The sequence below is a fragment of the Opisthorchis viverrini genome (assembly GCF_000715545.1).
Source record: "Opisthorchis viverrini unplaced genomic scaffold opera_v5_16, whole genome shotgun sequence".
Lineage (NCBI taxonomy): Eukaryota > Metazoa > Platyhelminthes > Trematoda > Opisthorchiida > Opisthorchiidae > Opisthorchis > Opisthorchis viverrini.
In genome coordinates this window covers 1,088,759-1,099,055 of record NW_008751672.1, presented here as the reverse complement: position 1 = coordinate 1,099,055, position 10,297 = coordinate 1,088,759, and positions in this window count along the sequence as shown.

Below are 10,297 nucleotides of genomic sequence, written 5' to 3'. Positions count from 1 at the left end.
GCTCTTCTGTTTTTAACCTGGTTGTATTGTCCAAACATACTAGCAAACTACACAGGTTGTAGAAAATATATCACTTTTTGGATAATACGTCAGGATTCCTAAAGTCGGCAAGCTGTTTGAACTTTGTTCACCTTCGACTTTCAACTTGGACTTTTTCAAAAAGTGGTCGTGCTAGAAATGGCAGTGAACAAAATTGTTGGAGATGAACTTCCATGGGGGGAGGCAGTTGGGAATTCTCCAATATGATCTAAACGAGACCTTTGTTCAAGGTTTTGTAGGACGAATGATCGTGAAAACTAAATAGTTCTTATTTCGAAGATCAAGCAACCAGAACGGATAGTTATTCTCCGCCTTTGTATTGTTGAAGGCAAGTGTTTGGGCCGCTGAAAAGGGGAAATCGGCATGTTTTTTCTCTGAAAACACAAAGAATTAGAGTGTTTCTCAGGCTCGTTCTGAACTTTGGTAGTTGAAACCGACCAAATTACTGAGAGCATAACACAATATCATAAAACTGAGAGTGGATGTTTTTAAAATTCCTCAGAATTTGTCAAAGTATGTGGCGGTCAAATTGTGGTGAAATAAAAAAGTTCAAAAGGACGGTAAACTCTGTTGCAATTTATACAACATATTAAATGACTACGTGTTCCTTGTCAGAAAAAAGTTCTGGTGCAAAACTATCCTGGTTCATAACCATCACCATAAATTTCAGCATATGATAGGTGAGACTTCAGTCCAAAGTAACTAACAACCCCCGCCTTTTGAACTCATCAATGGAAAAAATCTATTTTGTTCGTAAGATTACCAAAATGATCATCCTCATTTGCCCTAATCATTTTATGGAAAGATTTAAATGAGGAACGGCCGTTAATTGGCTTCGAATTTCGTAAACATAATTATTCAATCATAAATATGTTTCAGGCATAACCAACTCCGTGATGACACTATTTTATCGATCAGTATTGTGTGTGCATTTGTCAGGTTTGGAATGCAAACCTACGTGGTAGCCCGCCATGAAGTAATGCGAAGCACCTTTTAAATGCGCCACAAATCCACGACATTGGATTATTGATTTTCTGGCTTGATGGCGGCACTTATGTCTAACCCAGGCACACAACCAAGTCTCGATTAAAGTTGCTTTGTTGTGCTGTGCAGCATAAGTTTCTTAATGACTCGGAGAAATTCCGAATTCGGAATGTTTAGCTCTTGATACTTATCTTCTCATATACGTGAGCTTCATCTCGTGTTGCTTGCGAGTAAACAACGAAGGTGATAACATTAGGATAACTTTATGTTATGCGCTTTGAGGCAGGCAATGCAGAATGAAACGGGTCTCCTCATTAAAAGTAACCGAAGTAAGCTTCTTACAGAACAACAGAAATTTACAGTCACTGTAGTGCGACCAGACAGAGTTTCTAAAGAATAAAATAAAGCATATGACTGGTGTTATCACCTAGGATACGATGTGTTCTTATCTTCTTCTGGAGTGGTCATCCTCACGAGGAATTACTTTATTTTGGTTCCGCTTATCACGCATTACCCGCAAAGTCTTTCTCAAAAACACCACCTTACAGAAGAAATTGATTTCCTTCTGTTTCTGCAAAAAAATTTAGCTGTATACCCTCCCGTATTCGGAAGATAGGTTCTTTATCTTCAGAGCGCCAGGCCGGTATCTTAAAGTCAACTATTACTCAATCAAACGTACCTTTCCTAATGCAAATATATACCAGTTAATAATTTTAAACGATTAGTTCCAATGGAAACCTTCTTCTCTAAGAACTGTTTATTATTTGAAGTAATCCATCTGTTTCCCATTCTGTTGTAATTTTTTCGTGACTCGTTGATCCGAAAACGTGATTCCATATAATGTACAAAGTTTCTGCCACTTGTCAATTGCCGGCCATCCGACGGTTATCATAAAACCCAGGCCACTGTACATTGTGGGTCGATATATCCAAGCAAAGACGCTACAGACAAATAGCTGCTTAATACCACATCACGATAACCGGTTACACCCAGTAAGAATCAATGGGATGAGGGAAGAAATTTTTCGATATTAGCAAACCACTGGTTAGGCTTGACCTGGCAAGCAAATGTGCCCAATGGTGGTCTTCCGCGTTACACCAAAAGGTGCATTTTCCAATAATTCTGCATGTAAGCAAGTCGGTCTAGATTCCTATATTAGTTGAGGGCTTGTTAATTTGGAACACCTTGTCGTGTACAAGGATATTCGGGGACGAGGCACGACTATTCAGGTATTTTAGCTACCTATTTGATACCGGGCAGACTTGTGGCGCAGGCCAACTCAAAGCAGGCAAGACTGATTACTGGTTCTAACTTGTCTTTAATTTTGCAAAGTAGTACACCACCTGCATAATTAGTCCGTTAAAGTTCACTGAGCTACAAGTCATTGTTCCTCCATATCGTCAGGTAAGGTTCGGTAAAGTTTTGACAGTGCTGATGGGTTCACGCGTGTTTGTGTTCTTTTTGAGTGAGCAGTGCTTTGTTGTTCCACAATTGAATGGGTTATCGATGAGTTGCCGCTAGCGCAGGATCAGTAGTCAAGCCACGCTGTGGTTATTTGTCGGTGTACCTATTGACTAATTATGACTGCGTTGCAGTAGAACCCGCAGCTATTTTCACATTCTTTCGCTTCCCCATCATTTGTTACTACTTTTCTAGCTATCGCTAAATGGCTTGGATCGATTAAGAGCAAGCACTTTTTGTAGCCGAACTATACCAGTGAGGTATGCTGTTAAGTGGCCTCTGTTCGGCACAGCTGTTGCTTCTTCACAGAAATATTCTCCTTCTCGGCTTTTCAGCATAGATTGGCTTCACTTACAGGACGAAATCTCCACAAAAATCCCAAATCTCCTCACACTACCAACAATCGACAAGGAGCTCAGTGGAAGAATAAACTTCACCCGATGAGTAAAACTTCTATCCGAGAAGTTGTTGCTCGAGGAGACAGTCAATACGTGTGACCACGTGATGTGGATCCCGTGACTGAAGTATGAGCGGCGCTATATCCTGTCTAATTGCAAATCAGTCACACTGCCACTCGTGGCCGAACGGTTAAGTGTTGAAACTACTAGCCAGGAGGTCGCGAGTTCGAGACTCTTCGGAGTTTCGTGAGATGCGCACTGCTGATGATTCCCAATAAGGATGAAACAGCTGTACAGTGCTTCTCAGCCTTTCAGCATAGATTGGCTTCACTTACAGGACGAAATCTCCACAAAAATCTCGAGTCTCCTTATACTACGAACAATATAAAGCCATTTAATATCAATTACAGTTCAATTTAGGGTCAGTAATTGCACATCGAAGAGAGAAAAAGTCAAACTGTGATTCCAAACCAACAAGGTGAATGGATAGAGTCAACTCTGAAAGACTTACAGCATGCGATTAGCATAGTGGGATTGTAGTTTAAGGGCCTTGGTCACGTTTCCTACTAAGTTGTGCGTTAATTTTATCTACGGAAAAGTGGGGACGCGTCCTTGAATGCAGACCGAGAGAAGCACTTGTCGATAGCTATAACACGTCTCCAAGAAAAATCATTTGGTTGCGTGACAAGTGCTGTGCTTAGGCAATAGCGTGCACCAAGGGTTACGTACCCCCATGTGCTAGGCTTCGGAGAGGGCCAGAGGAAATTTCCCATTGAGAACATTGGAAAGTCGATGAAACGGCTGCATTGTGTCTCTCGGATTTGGGTATAGCTAGGCTTCACCTACGGAAGAGCAACTCAACTGAGAATTCCCAAATTTCTCTGAATTCATCAGGTTTCTCAGTGTGCAGTGACTTTCAAATCGAATTTGAGACTTATTTAGTTGTTTTCACACTAAATCTTGTGATTCGGAGTCATGTTTCAATGATCTCAGGGGATTGGATATCCTTTTGACAAAAAAAGGAACCCCTGCAAAAAATCATTCATTTGGTCGAGAAAAATTTGTCAATTTACGCAGCGTAAAGAACAAACTAGTTGTTGAAATCGCCTAATTCTAAGAATGACGGATAGCCTTGAGGTAGTTCAGTTTCATGGGGTGGTGACCCAACAGTTTAATTTCCGCCGCCCAAGTACCGGTCTCAATGTGGACGTTAAATAATTTGACCCCAGGCAGTTTTGCGTCTTTGAAGGTCTCAGGCAAATAGGTCCTCATATTTAATCGTGACAAATCAGATCAAAGTCTGCTGCAGGATTTGTTATTGTTGAAAAGTGATGTTTCCGATCTGCCAGAACTTTGTCAGGTTTTTCAAGCTTGTCACCTGAAATTGTGGACTTTCCATTCATTGATTTCTTTTAGTCCAGCAAGGAGTTACTGGTGACAACGACGATTAATCTACGACTGAAGCGTTACACTTCGCCTACTCCTCGATGCAATTTTGCGTCTTCCGTTGGTGTTTCCGAAGCTTGATTCGGGTGTTTCTTAGTTATTGTCTGGTCACTTGTTTCGTTTGGTCTTGGATCAAGGTGGACACCAGTGAGTCGTTCTTACCAAACCCAACTTGTATCGTCTCTTGCTACTTGGATTGTCTTCGTATTCTAGCCAGCTGCCCCTCAGGCGTACTTTGGAATTCGTTTTTCACTAGGATTTGAGTTACAGCCCCGCAGAAGTTCGGTGGTGTCCTTCCTTCAACCGGAATGCATTTTCTTCTGGTCCTGCACCCACCAGGTGCCTTTTTGGCACTTTCTGAATGCTACCTTTAAAAGTATGTTGAATATATTGGATACTGCGCCTACACTCACTAGAAACCATTAGGCAAAATTTGGGACATTTTGGTTTCTTCTTTGACAAATAGTGAAATGTTAATCGTCCTACTTTTCTCACATTGATTTTTTATCGAAAAGTACGAAGTGCCTCCCCCCGCAGGATCGTTGTTGTAGTAGGGATACTGGTTACTTTTTGTCGGAATGCGGCCTACTGGCATGATTTAAACTTACGAAACCAAGGTCCTGTCAGTCTGGTCCGCAGAATCAGTACAGCAGCGAATGTTGAGGGCGACTAAATGGTAGCTCCTGATCATGGATACTCTTGCATATATTTGAATATAAATGGGTTGTAGGCAGTTCTTGCTACCCAAGTTTAGTGAGGTCTAATGTGGTTCCAAGTGAAATTCCTTGGTTCGCATGCAGTGGACTAATTTATACTGCACCCTAGGAAGCTCTGTATACAGAAATTATTCTCAGGTGTATTTTAGGTTTGCAAGGCCTAAGCGAACGGGGACTCCTAGTGGTTCACCATTAGTGGTCCGGCTACGTCTTCAAGCTTGCCGAAACCACTTTCAATCCGCCTTGTCTTATCTTGTCCGTCTTGACGTCATGGGCTCCTTTCCGGTGACGATCAGCCGAAATCAGTATGTCGTGATAATGACAGAACACCTGTCGCGGTGAATCAGGGCGGCAGCAGGGCAGTGACGATCAGCGGAGTGGTAATGCATCACATCGTGGCCAACCATGGGACGCCAAAAATTATTGTAACCAATCAGGGGCCTTGCCTTGAGAGCGAAGAGTTTAGGAATTGCTTGCAAAGGTGGACACCAAAGGGCTAAAGACGGAACCATATATCCCCAAACAAATGGTCTAACTGAACGTAATAACAGGAGTGGCTGGTGGCCTTATGAAGGTGACTGGGAAGTTAACTTACCAATAGTGTTTCTGTCTCATCGTGCCTTCATACAGCCAACCCTAGGCAGGTCCTCCTGCTTGCTGATGTACGGTCGACATTCGCGCCTTGCGTTTGATCAGGAAATTGGGTTGTGGCCGGCAACACGCTTGTCTCCGGAGGAGCTAGAGAAACAAAGAAGGAAAACTCGAGAAAACTTGACCGCCGTCCAGGAAAGGACATAGCAGAAAACGGCAAGTTAAAAGGCACGAAGGTCAAGCGGAAGGATCATCAGAATACTGGAAGGAATGGACTGGGGTCGCGGAGGCTGAGAAGTCTATGGCAAGGGCCGCCTGTCGTTACCGACCGCCGGGGACTCTGTGCACTTCAAGACGGTCGGTAATCGAAAAGAGTAAATGGGACGCAGCTTCGTAATTGGCACGATACAACCGAAGAGTGGCCGAGTAGACCCGCTGCCGAAGCCGACCTGACGGAGATAAGTGAAAATCGGTGGCATGCAAGGGGAATGTGTTTAACGGCGGATACTACTGATGAGCATGCAAGTCGCATGTAGTCTTCTCTTAACTCCGGCTTCCGTCTAGTCAAAGATGCGTCCCAGACGGTTTATTCGGAACCTGTGGAACTGCTTTTCAGCGTTTGTTTACAATTGCGTGATGGCCGATGAATATCTAAGAAAGTTCAAGAAGACGTATAGAGATGTTCAGTTTTCAAAAATAAGATGCATATGAGGTGTTAACTTTTCTGTCCAATAGTTTGTAACCGTTCGATTAGTGTTTGCTAATAAACAACTTCGTGGTGAAAGGCATTCCTCCTTACACTAATACCGGTGCCCTCTGCTCTCGTAAACGCAAGAACATGATGCGACAGATTTGCTCGCTCCCCGAAGTCTTCAATGGAATAAAAAACGTATCAATGGCTATTCCCAAAGGAACCAGGGATTTCGGTTTACGGTGATTTTGCCAGAACCGGAAGAGTCCAAGGTAAAAGAATATTGCAGACTTCTGAGTACCATTCTTTGGGGATATCACTCAAAAATAACGGTACGCACGTGCCATCCTACCACATAAGCTAAAAGTTTCCAGCCAAGACTAATGCGAATGGCCCTCAACGGTTTGCCACCAGGTAAGATGATCAACGAATAGGATTCATAGATTTCACCACCAGTTATATCACTGACGAAGCAATACATGTTGTGAATTTAATCGAAACTGCAGGGCCATGCGCTTAACTTTCATATGTGTATATGAGGAATGGATCTCAAAAACCAACAAGCGGCCTGCGTGAAATATGTACCGGAGTTATTCTAGCCATGAGAAAAGTCACTCCCCTGTCAAGTTCAAAAAGTGGAGAAGGGGCGGTTCTTTATACTTGCTGAAACCCTTTGGACACTGATTCTCTGGTTACAAAAACAAGAGGTTGTGGCATTGAAAGCTCTATTATTGTCAAAGCTCAATTTTTCACGGCATCAAACTCATTAAATGGCTAAGGACTACAGTCCTACTCAATATAGGTTTTCGATGGTAAAAACTTCAGACAACTTCACATGAACTTCAACATCTTGATGCAGCATTGTGTGTCGATAATTCGTACCTTTTCCCATGTTTCCCAATTACTGATATGTAAAAATAAGTAGAACTGTGCGATTCGCACATCTGCATATTATACCACTTGTCGGTTGAAATCGTGAAGCGCCTAAATTTCATGTACTTGCCCACTGTAAATTTGCTGTAAATTTGCTCGAATTATTATCCGGCTTTTGAACAGTGACTTCCAAATGGCTACCGAACGAAACGATTCGGAAGTCACAGATTCAGTACTATGGTTGTAGGAATGGTTGAAAACATAACCAAGTACCTTCATAAAGGAAACTACTCACAAGGTTGCTGAAAACTCATCGACAGCTCACGACCGATTTTACCCTTCTTTGGGCTCATCAGGTAGGCGCAGTCCCCGAGTTTCCGTCAACCTAATGTTCTACTTGAACCCAAACTTGTGAGTGGTTTCCTTTATGCAAATATGCTGCAATATCTTGAATATCATGCTAACTGAATCATGAGGCGGCCTGTGTGCAGCACATTCAGTTGGAAGACATTATAAACGAGAGATTCAGTTGAGTCTCCCGTGAAAACCAAATTGATTTGCAAGTAAGTGTATCTCTCGAAAACCAAGTAATTCCCTCTGCATACTATAAAAGTATAAAGGGATTGAAGTATTTGAGGCAGTATTGTGGGGACACTGTATCCTGTGATTTAGTGGTCATTGAAGCAATCAAAACGAAATTTGTGCTGTACAAACAAAAAGATTTTCCATTTCATCGGGAGAAAGTTGGCAGTTTGGAGGCATACTTGCCCAGTGTCATTCGCCTCCAAGTGGCTGAGCGAAAAATCTGAAAGCCTGTGGAATCCCGCAGTGGTATGTGCTCTAATCTCCCAAACTGGCTGTTCAATTTAGAACTTTTGGAACAAGAAAACATGTAACTCTATAGTGTAACTCTACCTGTGGTTCCCTAGTCCAGCATTATACGCTCTTGTATTGATCATTATTAAACCGATTCTTCCTTGGCTCCAGTAGGGCATTCTACTTTAAGAAGATAAGTTATGCAGTGTCTTCGGTGGTTAGTTGCACAATGACGTAGCTCCATTGAACAACTAATAATACTCGTTTTCATGCCTAGTTCTTTGTTTTTTTATAAGGGGTGATCATTTTCTATTCCCCTTTCTAACGCAAGGCGAAATCAAGCGAACTCCTGTTTCCATTATAACGACATCAACTGACGACTTTATGTTGGAAAACGAAAGCTATTGCTACTCGTTTTCTCAGCCACATGAACGTCGGGCGTTCAAGCGAACTATTCTGACAGTGGCTTATGTGGCAATTCCATATCGTTTTCACCTGAAATGCACTCGTTCGATATGCCCATCTGTGAGAACAACAGATTAAACACAGCATATCCATTTTACTACTGGTCAGCCTCAAGTAGAAGCGATATATTTTAAACGGAAAATACTAAAATGAAGCCTGAAAGCTCCAAGACCGACGATTGTAGAAATTGGAAGAAGTTACGACCACTTTATCAAGATCAACATGGATTGGCCTCTAATGCACAAACAAGTGGTCAAACTCACCGGGAGCTTGTTACCTGACGGTGAGTTGACAAGACTCTATGACCTGCTCGCATTATCCAACGGTTATAAGTTCGTCTGGCCTTTAATTAGTTTCCCGTTCTAACAGTGGTGATTAGCAACCAACATGGCCGGCGCCTTCTCCTCGAAAATCCTTTTCTTCCAGATACTTTTTGAGGTTCCCTTTGACTCAACCGGTGACGCAACCAGTGAGGGCTGGGCAAATGGAACCTGGCCACTCGTGGTGCTCAGCTGTTGGACTCTGAAGCCAGGTGTCTCTGTTTCTAGAAAGTATCAAAACACTGCGGTGTAAAGCCAAATATTTTATCAATTATGAACACATGCAATGTATTGGTTTATACCTCCAACGCACATCCCGAGCAGATGGAGATACACCGTTTGGGTGACCATAACAGTCACACATGCTAAAGCAGACTGTGCAGGTGTTTTCTACTCTCAATTAGATCGCGCATATATTACACGCTGTGTACATTGCATACGCAGCGCCCTAGCTAAGACCACATCTTGCCACTCAAGTATCGCCCGAATATTTATTCTGTCGTACTTTCAGACTGCTGGGTACACCAAAGAGGTACGGTGTAGTGGTGGCCGTGGAAGCATTGCAAACTGACAGGATTCCATTCATAACTATGCATTAAAAAAGCGCTATTCTTTGCAGCACTGTATGTTTTTTTCTATTTGTGACTGTGACTTCCGATAATGCCATCTGCGTTGCTGAGCAAAGAGACCATGCTCATTGATCCTGCCTTCAAAGACAGAATCACAGATATGCTGAAATTATAGCCTGCTCTATTATTAAATAAATTCATGTATTTCGTTGTCCAGATTTGATATATGTAATCTTAAAAAATGCCTTTGAATTCACGCATGACATTTTCTTACGTGACCAGTCGTACAGCTCGCATAGCCATCCGCCCACCGTTTAGAGTTGAGGCCTGAACTCTTATGTCCCGCGCACTCCAGCAGTTAATTGTACCAGTTGTCTCGTTTAGTTCCATCGATGTGAGCTGATGCTCAAGAGTATAGTTGAAAAGCATACAGCTGGCTGTATAGCGATGAGTCTGTTTGACAAAACCGTGACTGAAATGCGCATCCTTCCGAAGGAAACACGTGTAATTTCTAGGACGTTCCATGCGCATTCTACCCAGAAGGTCAAGAAGACACAATCGGGTAGGTAATTCCTTCATCCGTGGAATACAGTAAGAAGGGTCATCTAACTCAACTTCTAAACAGTTAAGCGGCTCCTTTTTTTGCAGAGATTTGATAAAACTCTAACTTTACGAACCCTATGAAGTCACATATGGGGAAATCAGGTGTGCATGGACTCGTTTTCTAGTTCAGCTTTACGCAAAATATGATACATAGGTTAAAGAAATTGCATCACACCAAAAGTTAATTGAAATCATGAGAACGAAGAAGGTAGCGAACAAAGCTTGTTTTCTGTGATTGTTCATCTTGGTTAATACATCACAAATTTATATGGTAGCAGAAATCACGTGGAAAAGGTTAAGATCGGGGCTACACTTTAGAGAAATA